The sequence below is a fragment of the Oryzias melastigma genome, linkage group LG13 (assembly GCF_002922805.2).
Source record: "Oryzias melastigma strain HK-1 linkage group LG13, ASM292280v2, whole genome shotgun sequence".
Lineage (NCBI taxonomy): Eukaryota > Metazoa > Chordata > Actinopteri > Beloniformes > Adrianichthyidae > Oryzias > Oryzias melastigma.
The window spans coordinates 29,613,886-29,624,726 of NC_050524.1; the positions used below are offsets into that span (position 1 = coordinate 29,613,886).

Sequence of the window (10,841 nt, forward strand, 5' to 3'; positions counted from 1 at the left end):
CAGTTTTCTATCCTCAAAGTTCTTCAATATTTTACGTTCTAAGCATCACATATTGGTGCAGAGACCGTATGAAAAAAGTCTTTTTTTCCGCAGCAGAATCAGCTGATTCACGTTGATTACATCCACCTTTCAGCAGCGCGGGGCTGTTTCTTCAGAATAAGCTGGAGTTTCGTTAATTGCGTCAAATGTTGAAGAGTTATAACCAAAAGAATGTAAACACTGGAGCTTAAGCTCCAATGTTAAAGCTAATTCATTTTTTCAGAAGTTATGTCTGTGAGCGGAACTTCAGTCTCAGTTTTTGAACGGAAAAAAGCTCTCGCTAGTTTTACTTTGAAAACTGGAAGTGTCACCGTCACGAAGATGTGTTTACTTCTGGTGGCAGTACCGCGGCTCTTTCGGCTTTGTTTTAGTTTGTAAACTTAAAATCCTACATTAATCTGCATTTCAGAGCAAAAGTACATCGTCTCCAGATGATATTTTGATCATATTTTACTACATTTATAAAGATCGCGAATCAGCGATCTTGAACGTCGCGAATATCCGTACTCGAATTTTCGGGAGCAGATCGCGAATACCCGGATACTCGTTACAGCCCTAATGAAATCAGCCTTGGGATATTGCAGTTGCCATGATAAGAGAGATATTTTAGCAACATTTCATGCAGTGAAAAGCTAAAATAAAACAAATGGACCTTATTTGAGAGAAGATCCATTATTACTGCTAAATGATTGCTTTTCTTCTTGCCAGAACCTGCAGCTGAAACTCACTTGGGCTTGTCACATATTGTGTGACAAAAGTGGCAGACTTCACTGATCTTCCTCATCCAGCTACCTTCAACTCTCTAAAAGCCCTGGTCCATCATCATCTTTCTCTCATCTCTTCTCTCTGAGAGGAGAGCGCTCTCATCTCGCCGCCGCAGCCTAATCGTATCTTCTCTCCTCCATTCTGACAAACCTGCTGTGCTCTCACTCACAGAGGTGTCTCCATTTCCGGACTCCGGGTGTCATTTATGTGGCAGGATTCCTTTTGTCATACGCACTTATTTCAGGTCAGAAAAATTCACAAAATGCGTCTTTGAACTGGTGCAGAAAAGTCTGCAGATTCTTGTGCTAAGGCAGGTAATGACAGCACACTGGACTTCTGGTCTGTGGAATACATTCAAGATTTCACTGATTCCTTTAATCAAATTGTTTATTTATTAGTTTAAAGTGCATCAATTATCTTATCAAATGCAACAAACTGTAAAAATAATCATTTTAGTTGATCTGTGTAATGACAGGAATAGTTGATCTTTTCTTATATGTTAGGTTGTTTGAATACTCTGCCCTACTACAATGTTTAACGATGAGATGCAGTTTGACGGACTGAGCTGGTGACACGGTTTCAAACCAGAAAGTGCTGCATGGACAGAACAAAGCAAAAAAAGAACCACTGACAAATGAAAAGTAGAGAGAAAAACAGTTTGCAGTGGACCTGGAGGCTGAGACCAAGACTGGATCTAAGGGGTAAGAGGCAAGCAAGTGACCACAAAGGGTCAAAACAACTGCATAAGCCAGAGCCCATGATAAAGCAACAGGTAGAAGAGGTGATAGTCTAGGAAAAGCCAAACAAAGAAACCACCAGGTAGGTTGGAAGAGTGCAGACAAACCAAGAAATTAAGTCTACACATTCACTCCAGGGGCGGGGTTCAAGCCTTGAATAACTTGTAGGAGTGCTCAGGGCAAAGACACTTTGACACTAGGGGAGTGTAGTGCCAAGAGTCTAGCAATTTGATACACACTGTGATACTTGTCTCACGATACGATACGTATCACGATATATCTCAAGACTTTACCACAACAATTTTTCACTTTTTTTAAGAACATGAAAAATAGAAAAAAACTATCCGAATATTAATGTCTTTCATTGCAACAAAATGGCAAAATTCATATTATTTAATGATCACAGCAAAACAGGGTCAGCACCGCTAAGTCTGAGGCCATGGTTCTTGACCGGAGAAAGGTAGTTTGTCCTCTCTGGGTGGATGGAGTGCTCCTGCCTCAGGTGGAGGAGTTTAAATATCTTGGAGTCTTGTTCACGAGTGAGGGAAGATCGGAGCGTGAGATCGACAGGCGGATTGGAGTGGTGTCCACTGTTATGCTGTTGCTGCATAGGTCCGTTCTGGTGAAGAAGTTGAGCCGGAACGCAAAGCTCTCAATTTACCGATCGATCTTCGTTCCAGTACTCACCTATGGCCATTAGCTTTGGGTCATGACTGGAAGAATGAGATTCTGACTACAAGCGGTTGAAATTAGTTTTCTCCAGTGGGGTGCTGGGCGAACCCTTTAGAGATAGGGGGAGAAACCGGAGAGAGCTCGGAGTAGAGCCGCTTCCCCTCTGCATCAAGATGAGTCAGTTGAGATGGCTAGGGTATCTAGTCCAGATGCCTCCTGGACGCCACCCCGGACTGATGTTCCGGCCATGTCCCACTGGGCAGAGGCCCCGGGGAAGACCAAGGACACTCCAGAGATGTAGCTGAGAGCGATTACATCTCTCAGCTGGCCTGGGAACAACTCGGGATCCCCCCAGAGGAGCTGGAGGAAGTGGCCGAGGAGAGGGAAGTCTGGACATCTTTTTCTTAGACTGTTGCCCCCATGCATGACCCGATCCCGGATGAGCGGAAGACCATGGATGGATCATCCATGGTCTTCTGGTTCCAGGTCACGAGCAGACGCGTGTCTCCAGTTCTCCTCAACTTTAAATAATTTAAAGTTGCCCACAGGCGACTTTAACCACCGAGCTGCAGCAATCAACTACCGCAACGAGGAGAGTTGAACATGGCACCGAAGAAAAATCTATTAATACTTGATATTTAGTCCTGAACTGGATATTGATAATTCGTGTAGAGAAATTGTTAAGGTCGAGTCGGGGTGGGATTATATAAGTTTGCTTCCTTCCACTCCCTTTCAAGTGATCTACTTGTGAATCATTGATATGTTATTTCATGTATTGTGACCTGATTGCTTGAAATAAACCATTATTGATTGATTGATTGATTGATTAATTGATTGATCGCAACATTAAGCACTGCAACAGTATCTTATTCACACGTTTCTTTTGGCCACAAATTCATGGAGCTTTTCTTTTGGTAAATTAAGAATATTCTGTTCTTAAAGGGAAGAGTCAACATTGTCTGATTTACAAAGCAAAATGTTTCTTTTAATATGTGGCTAAAATATTAGCTTAACTCCAAAAAAGCCTAGATAACCTCAGTAGCCTAAATGCTAAAATAGCCAAAAGAGCTAGCATGATGCTGATATAACAGCTAAATGCCAAAATAGACCAAAAAACCTCAGTACAAAGTTAGCCAAAACAGCTAGCATGGAGCAAAATAATAGGTAAACTCCAAAATAGCCCAACAAACTGCAGTAGATGTCAAATTGGACAAAAAAGTAGAATGTAGCTAAAATGTTAGCTAATCTACAAAGTAGCCCCAAAAATCTCAGTAAATGCCAAATTGCCATAACAGCTAGCATGTTGCTGAAATATGAGGTAAAAACTAAACTTGTCCAAAAACCTCAGTAAATGCCAAATTGCCACAGTAGCTAGCTTTTTGATAAAATATTAGCTAAATGTCAAATTAGTTTAGAAAAACACAAAGATCCCAAATGACTCAAATGAGCTAACATTATACTAATGCAACAGGTTGTCAAATATTCTAAAGATATGTGTAAAAGAAGTTGATTCCTAAAAACTTTAATAATGCTAATACAAAGACTTTTTGAAAATTTATATATAAATTCTATATAACATTCCAACTTTATGCATGTACTGTATATACTGTACATGTACATACTCATACATTTATGTATGCACATCAGTACACCTGCACAGTGCTATTTATTTGGCTAGTAATGTTACATTTTAGTAATATTTTCTCACCATCCACATCACTAAACTTAACCAGCAAAGAGTAAAGTAATTTGCAGAATAATAATGAAGCACTGTTGCAATTCCTGTTTATATTTTCTGCCCTTTTTACCTTTGATGAGTCATTTTATCTCATCAATTCTTTCTGAGGATGTTGCATATGATTATACAAATTATTAACCAATTTCCCGTGAAAGCATGCAGCCAAGAGAGACTAAGATTCTACGGTATGAAATGTGAAATCAACTAAACCATCTATTATCTGTTGTGGCAGACTAAAAGAAAGAAAAACATCTAAAGACATTATTGTTCTTATAAGAATGATCCTATGGGGTATACTCATGTCAGATCTTGTTTCTCTTCAGCATTTAATTTCTTTATATAAACGCAAACAAAGATTTATTTTTTATTTTTGTATACAGCTGTGATCAATATAACAGAATGCCTATTTATCACTGGTGACAGCATAATGAAAAGCATTTGGCTGCCACAAACCATAAAAGCTTTTGCCATGTTTACGCAATAAAAGGAGGGAGAAAATCTCATAGGTGTGTGGTTTTTAAAGCTGATGCTACTGAAAACATAAATCTAATGAAGTGAGTCTTCGTATTCCTGCTGCGTTTTCTTTTAAGAATTTGGCATGGGCAGCAGAAACTCGTAGCATCAATTTTAACCTTGTGGAAGAAGCAAAAGAGGAACTGGGACAGAAGTTTGAAGAAACATCAGGCTGAGATTTATGCTGTTCTGTGCCCCTGGAAAAATCTTTATTGCCCTTACTAAAGGGCACAAGAATTTCTGTTAAGCTAGTGTTGACCCAAACCTTTTTACTGAAAATGTGCCATATTTTTCAGAGTAAGTAAAGTTTGGCCTGGGGTGTGAATTGTACTCAGGACTGACTGTATGTGATTTTTTTAAAAAACAGAAATAGTCTCATATTTATTTTTCCCAATGACAAGCATTTGCTCTCTGGCAATATTTTCGACTACCAACCACTAGAGGGCACTGTAGGTGTGTGCATTGTGTATTTGCTACTGACGGTAACGGAGAAGAACAACAACAAAAATGGAGGAAGTCTTAAAGTGTTGGAGACATTAATATTCTTTTTTTATTTTGACAAACACAAAAATTAATGTTAGCCGCACATAGATGAACATTGCTTGCACATATTTTAAGTGCGTCCAAGATTAAATGTTGTTTGTTGCATGTAATAACCATGAGGTTAGTGGGATATTGGACATTTGATAAACATTTGCTCTGTTTGTATTTAGGGACCGTCATCAAAATTTTTTCTTCAATAGCTTTAAAATTACTGAACTCATTCATACCAAATTACTCTAGAATAGCAAAACTGGCTAAGCAATAATGGGGACAGCAGTTTAGGCTTTTTCTAATTTAGTCAACTTTTTTTGTCAATTTTGGTGAATTTTACTTCAATAGTTTAATAACTTACAACCCAAAGTTGAGACAAAAAACTGAATAAAATTAGAAAAAGCCTCAAAGCAGATTTAATTCCCAACCAGCAAGGCCAAGTGGGCCCCAAATGGTTTAAAAGTGGGGGGGCCAATTGGGTTTATCTGCAGTTTCCATGGTGGCCCCACCTCTATTTTGCCCACATTGGCTTAAGTGGAGACTCTGCGCCCAGGCAAAAATCATGTTTTGCCCAGGGCTGCATGGGCCTGATTCCATCCGTCCGTCCGTCCATCAGAAGTACTGTTGCAAAAACAAACTCCACACTAGATCTTCTCTTTATATGATTTCAGAGAAGTCTGAGGAGAAAAAAAAATGAAGCTGAAATGACACCAGCCAGTACCTGTCAGGTACCAGGACGCAGACAGGACCGGTACTGTACCTTACAGTTAGGCTGGATCTAAACATAGGCAAGGTGGGGAAATAACCCCCCAAATGCAAGGCTCCCCCCTCCTCCAAAGATGACACCATGCCAACAAGACAAACTGCTCTCTCTGGCTCCCATTCAAAATAACTGCTAGTGGTGATTGGTAGATGCAAGAGAGGGCGTGGCTTTGCTCCTCGTCTCACAGACACGCCTCTCGGCACCAGAGCTGTCAGAAGTTTTCATCTGTTGTTTATCACTGAAATTATTTGATCACCGGTAATTTGAACTCTGTCTTCTCCTCCATCTGTTGCTCTCTTTGTTCTAGTTTGGAGGAAAAGGTGAGAAATGAGCTGACAATGCTCAGGTTTCTGGGTGCTAACGCTAACGCTATTTGTAGCAACGATGCTAACAGCACCGGGGCAACAGCGGCAGCAGAGACGGACTCGTTTCCTGGGACTGCCCAACAAATCTAGTTTGTCTGCTGCAAACTAGACATTGGTCATTATGTAGATGGATGTGAGATTAGATCGAAGGCCATCAAAATAAATAAATGAAAATATCGTGGGGATAAAAAGGGATTTAAAACACAGCAAACACACCTGAACTTAAACTGCTTGGTGGCGACAGAAGTTTGACTAGTGGCGTTATTTCAAAGAGCTGAGGTTGAAGCCCACTCTTGGTTTGTCTTATTTTTTAAATATATTGTTGCATCTCACAAGCCACAAAGAAAACATGATTTTAAAAAAATATTGGAAAAAGTATTAAAACAACAAATATTTAACCAAGAGTATAATAAACTAGATTTATTTGTGTTAACAATGTATTACTAAAAATAAACTCATGTCTATAAAGAAAATACATCATAATGACGCTGAAATAATTATCCTGATGTTTTTGGTTAATATGAATAATATTTGGTTAAGTGAATAATTTAGTGAAAATAAAAAGAAAAGATTCAACAAAATACCAAAACTATGCAACAGGATTTTCAGATGCTGAAATCATCACAAAATATTTGTTCTTTCATGGATTCTTCACAATTTTTAAACAGCGATCAAGAGTTTCTGCAGTAACAGCTTGTTAGTTTGGTACATTAATGACTACAAAAAGAGGGGTTTTTTTATTGTCTTCTACAAGAAAAGCATGTTCGCTGTTTTAATATTTTAAATAGTGTATTATTTAATAAACTAAACTTTAATAACTTATAACTAAATAAATAAAAATGGCAAAAAGTGCACATAATAAATAATTAAAAGATGAAAAAGTCAAAATAATAAATACCTCAACAGAACATTTAAACAAGTAAATAAAAAGCAACAACAAATACATACAATATATATTTTAAAACACAAAAAACTTGAACTAAATATAAACTTTAAAGAGAATAAATAAAAATGACTTAGAGTAATAAATAAAAGAAAAAGATGTTCTCAAAAAGACCCAAAAAAGATGGATAAGCAGACAGTCTTTTGAGCCGAATGTCAGCTCAAACGAGGAAGTTTGAACCGAACTTTCATACAATCCTTTCCAACTGCAGTCAAATGAGCCGCCGTTCACATTTCCGTGGTCACATCAAGAAGCTCCGTGGAGTCTGGTGGAGATTTTCCAGCGTTCTCAGTCCTGCTACCGTAAGTATTGGATGAAACTCACACCAAAAATCCAGTGATGCTGATTTGACCACAGAAATGTGAACGGCGGCTCATTTGACTGCAGTCAATGTGAAGATACCATCTTCTCTTCTCCAGAACCTGAACTAGACACTAGGAACAGATGAGGGTTTAGTGCATGTGCAGCAGAGCTGTTGATGGAAAGAAGATCATTCATTCAAACAGAGTCTGTCTGAGACAATTTGATTGATTTAAAAGGAGAAATACTCGGAAATGCAAAAACAAAATAATTTCTTATTGCATTTGTTGATGTTAAAAACTCAAAAAACAGTTTTTTCATCAGAGGGGGGCTTTAATACATTTTAGGGGCTTGGGAGGATTTTACACCCCAACCATTGTAAAATGGACCCAATAAACAGTTTCGAACGTACTGTTCTTCAGAGCCCTCATCTGTTGCAGGTCTATAGAAAAATAGAACGGGTCGGTTGGGGTGGAGTCACTGTTTCTACCCGTTGATTGGCAGAAAGTGATGATGACGTTAGAAAGCACCAGTATAGCGCTAAGCTAGCTCCGTTTTCCTCTTTATGGCGGTATTCTTCTTAGCCGCCCGCAATCTTCTTTAAAACAACATTTTTTACACGTCATAACAATATAGAAAAAGTAAAGCAAGAAAAAGATCAGCTGATGGATGGCCTCCATTGATGTTGCTTTTCTAGTCGTTGCACTACAATGACGCAATGACACACTATCGGTCCACACCACGCTAACAAAACAAACTGCTCAGTGGAAGTGAGGCTAAACTGAGTGGAGTCGCTCACCAGAATTAACTGGTCGAAATCATACCCATTCTTACCAGACCGAAAACGAGACTTTAGGCTACTTAGGACTCAGTGTCCCACAGCGAACCACACAACAACTGTTTTGTTCAATGTTTTATCTGCTCGAGTTTTAACTGGTAAAATTGTGTGACGTATTTGTATTCAGGCAAACACTTCTATCTCTTCCTGTCTATACCGTGACTTTCTCACCTCCAGCCCTTTTAAATCATGTCCGTTAAGGTTTATTAAACCATGAAGTAATGCACTTCCTTGTTTGCATTTTTAGTGGGTGAATTCACCTACGGGCTTCAGCCTGTTGGTAAGAATGTATATAAAAATAATAATAAAAAATGTGCTTATTTTCAGGGGGTTTCTTAAAACTGACTTTTATTATTAGTTAAAATTTTCTCAAAGCACAGCCCAGGTGTCAGGTCCAGAGTGTGGTCCGGATTCATCACATTTACTAGACTGTTTCCAGTTGCTGAAAAAACAAACTTTTTGCATCAGTAATATATACTTAATTATTCCTCATAATATTTATATAATAATTCAAATATTATGCAAATGCATAGATTTTTCTAGTAAAGAAGTTAAGTTTACTTATTTTTTATAAGTAATCGAAAATTTCGATTGCTTATTAGTAAGATCTACTTTTCAAATTGTTGTAATCACTTTTGGAACATTCAATAATATTATGTAAATTTTATTAGAGAAATTTATGTTTGTCCTATTTACTTAAGATTTGATAATAACCTTACTTGTGGACGTAAGTAAATTTTACTAGATTGTTGTTGGTAGTTTTTATATTCATAAATGCAGTAAAATTTAATCAATAATTGTTGGTGCAAATTGTTACGAGGATTTTCTTAAGTAAATCTTATTAGTTTTTTTTGCAACCACAGTTTTTCACATGTCTGGGCATTTAAGTAACAAAGAGGGGCCCAACAGTGCAGGTGGAGTAATTAAACACACTTTGATGACCAGGCTGTTAACCCTCTGACTCGGAAAGACTTGCTATTTTGCCCCAAATCCACTGATTATAAAGTATAGAGAGAGAAAGCCGCGCGCCGCGGTCTCTGTCTGTCTTTGTTTACATCCGTCTTTGGTGTCGGCCCAACATCCAATCAAATTAGGGCCACGTTTGATTGATGTGACAGTCCAACCAATCAAATTGCAGAAAAACATAGTCCCGCCTCCATTTAAAAGCGCGAGTTCCTGTTTGCGGGTGTTTTTATTTCTGGCCTAAAAGTTTAGAGATCGTCCACAACAAACAGAGCATGTGGATATAAGGATTACTCACAGAGATTCAACAACAACCAACTTCATCTGACTGTAGGAGCAGCAAAATCAAGTAAGTTCTGAGTGAAAGCTGGCGCTAGCTTAGCGGCTAACCGCTAGCTGCAGTTAAATGAATGGGAGGTGAACTCTGTTAGCACTGTGACACCATGCAGCTCAGTATAATCACAGAGTGACAACAGGTGATTTTGACATTTCCACCACTCAGATCTTTACCTGGATCTGGGCGGGACGCGAGTGATCATAGCGGGACAGCAGGGCTGCTGGGGGCCGGGCTCGGTTGTTTTCTGATAGAAATCCAGCAAACGTATTATTGAATTCACGGAGATGCTGCATGAGGGTTCTTTCTTTCTCTTTTTTTCGGTTTACCACTGTTGCTGCCTTAATCCTTTGTGGTGTGTTTCAGAGAAAAAAACATCCTCTTTCTCTGGGGGTCACATTCCCTCTTGAATATTTGCTGTTCCTTCTTTTTTTCATTGACAAAATGTTTACATTTACTGCTTAAAGAGTTTTGAGTTTGCATGTCTTTATTCTAGTGTTTCACCTGCTATATAAAAAAGAGATTTATCCACCATAAATACAATTTATTTGATTCTAATGAATGTAATCATGACTATACTCATAATCTCTGTATTCAGAGTATTTCCTGTTCAAGTACAGCGTGAACAAAGTCATATTTTGTGCATAACTTTGCAATATATATTTATACATAAAATTTCATGTGAATAGTCACTTTCTAAATATATGTACCTATATATATATTAGTTTTACATTTAGCATTTTTGTTTTGAATCCTACTTTTCTGTCTGGAATACAGAATTTAACTTAACTCCTGTTAACTTAATGCGAGATATTTTAACAGTAAGTTGACAGAAATTTTGTACTGAATACAAAAAAATTGTATCTCAAACAACAAAAAATCAATTTCACAACAGAAATGTTAAAAATAAACCTAGATGTACTATTCATATATTTTGTTTCGTGTTTTTGTGTTTTTTTTATTTTGGTTCATTCATGCATTTCTGATTACCATAAATCCTCTACAAACTGCGCTCTTAGCAGCAGCCCCCCCCATACCCACGAAAACGAGCCTCATGATCTGATGTCACAGAGTGAGACCGCCCCTTTTAGGAAGCGTATGCTCTGATAGCTCCGCCCCAGTCTAACACCAACACCCAATTTCTCCACAGTGGTGATCAGCAAAACACGTTCATTTTAGATACAGAATATCGTATATCTTCCAGTTCTGTCTTGTCTTCAATAAGTTCCAGCTCAAACAGTTTGTTACATTAGATGTGGGGCTCCTTTAAGACCCCCCATTGGGCACAGTCTTGAGTGTATTTTTGTTGTGAAGAAGTGTAGCGATGGCCGGGCCTA

General features: G+C 38.2%; 1 long non-coding RNA gene across 1 annotated transcript in view; it reads left to right on the top strand.

Moving 5' to 3' along the window:
- Positions 1 to 9,111: 9,111 nt before the first annotated feature.
- The window catches only part of LOC118599510, a 155,151-nt gene continuing 153,421 nt past the window's right edge, over positions 9,112 to 10,841 (top strand). Inside the window, exon 1 of the long non-coding RNA XR_004948895.1 lies at positions 9,112 to 9,519. This is a non-coding gene — a long non-coding RNA (uncharacterized LOC118599510). The remainder of the gene's footprint in view (positions 9,520 to 10,841) is intronic.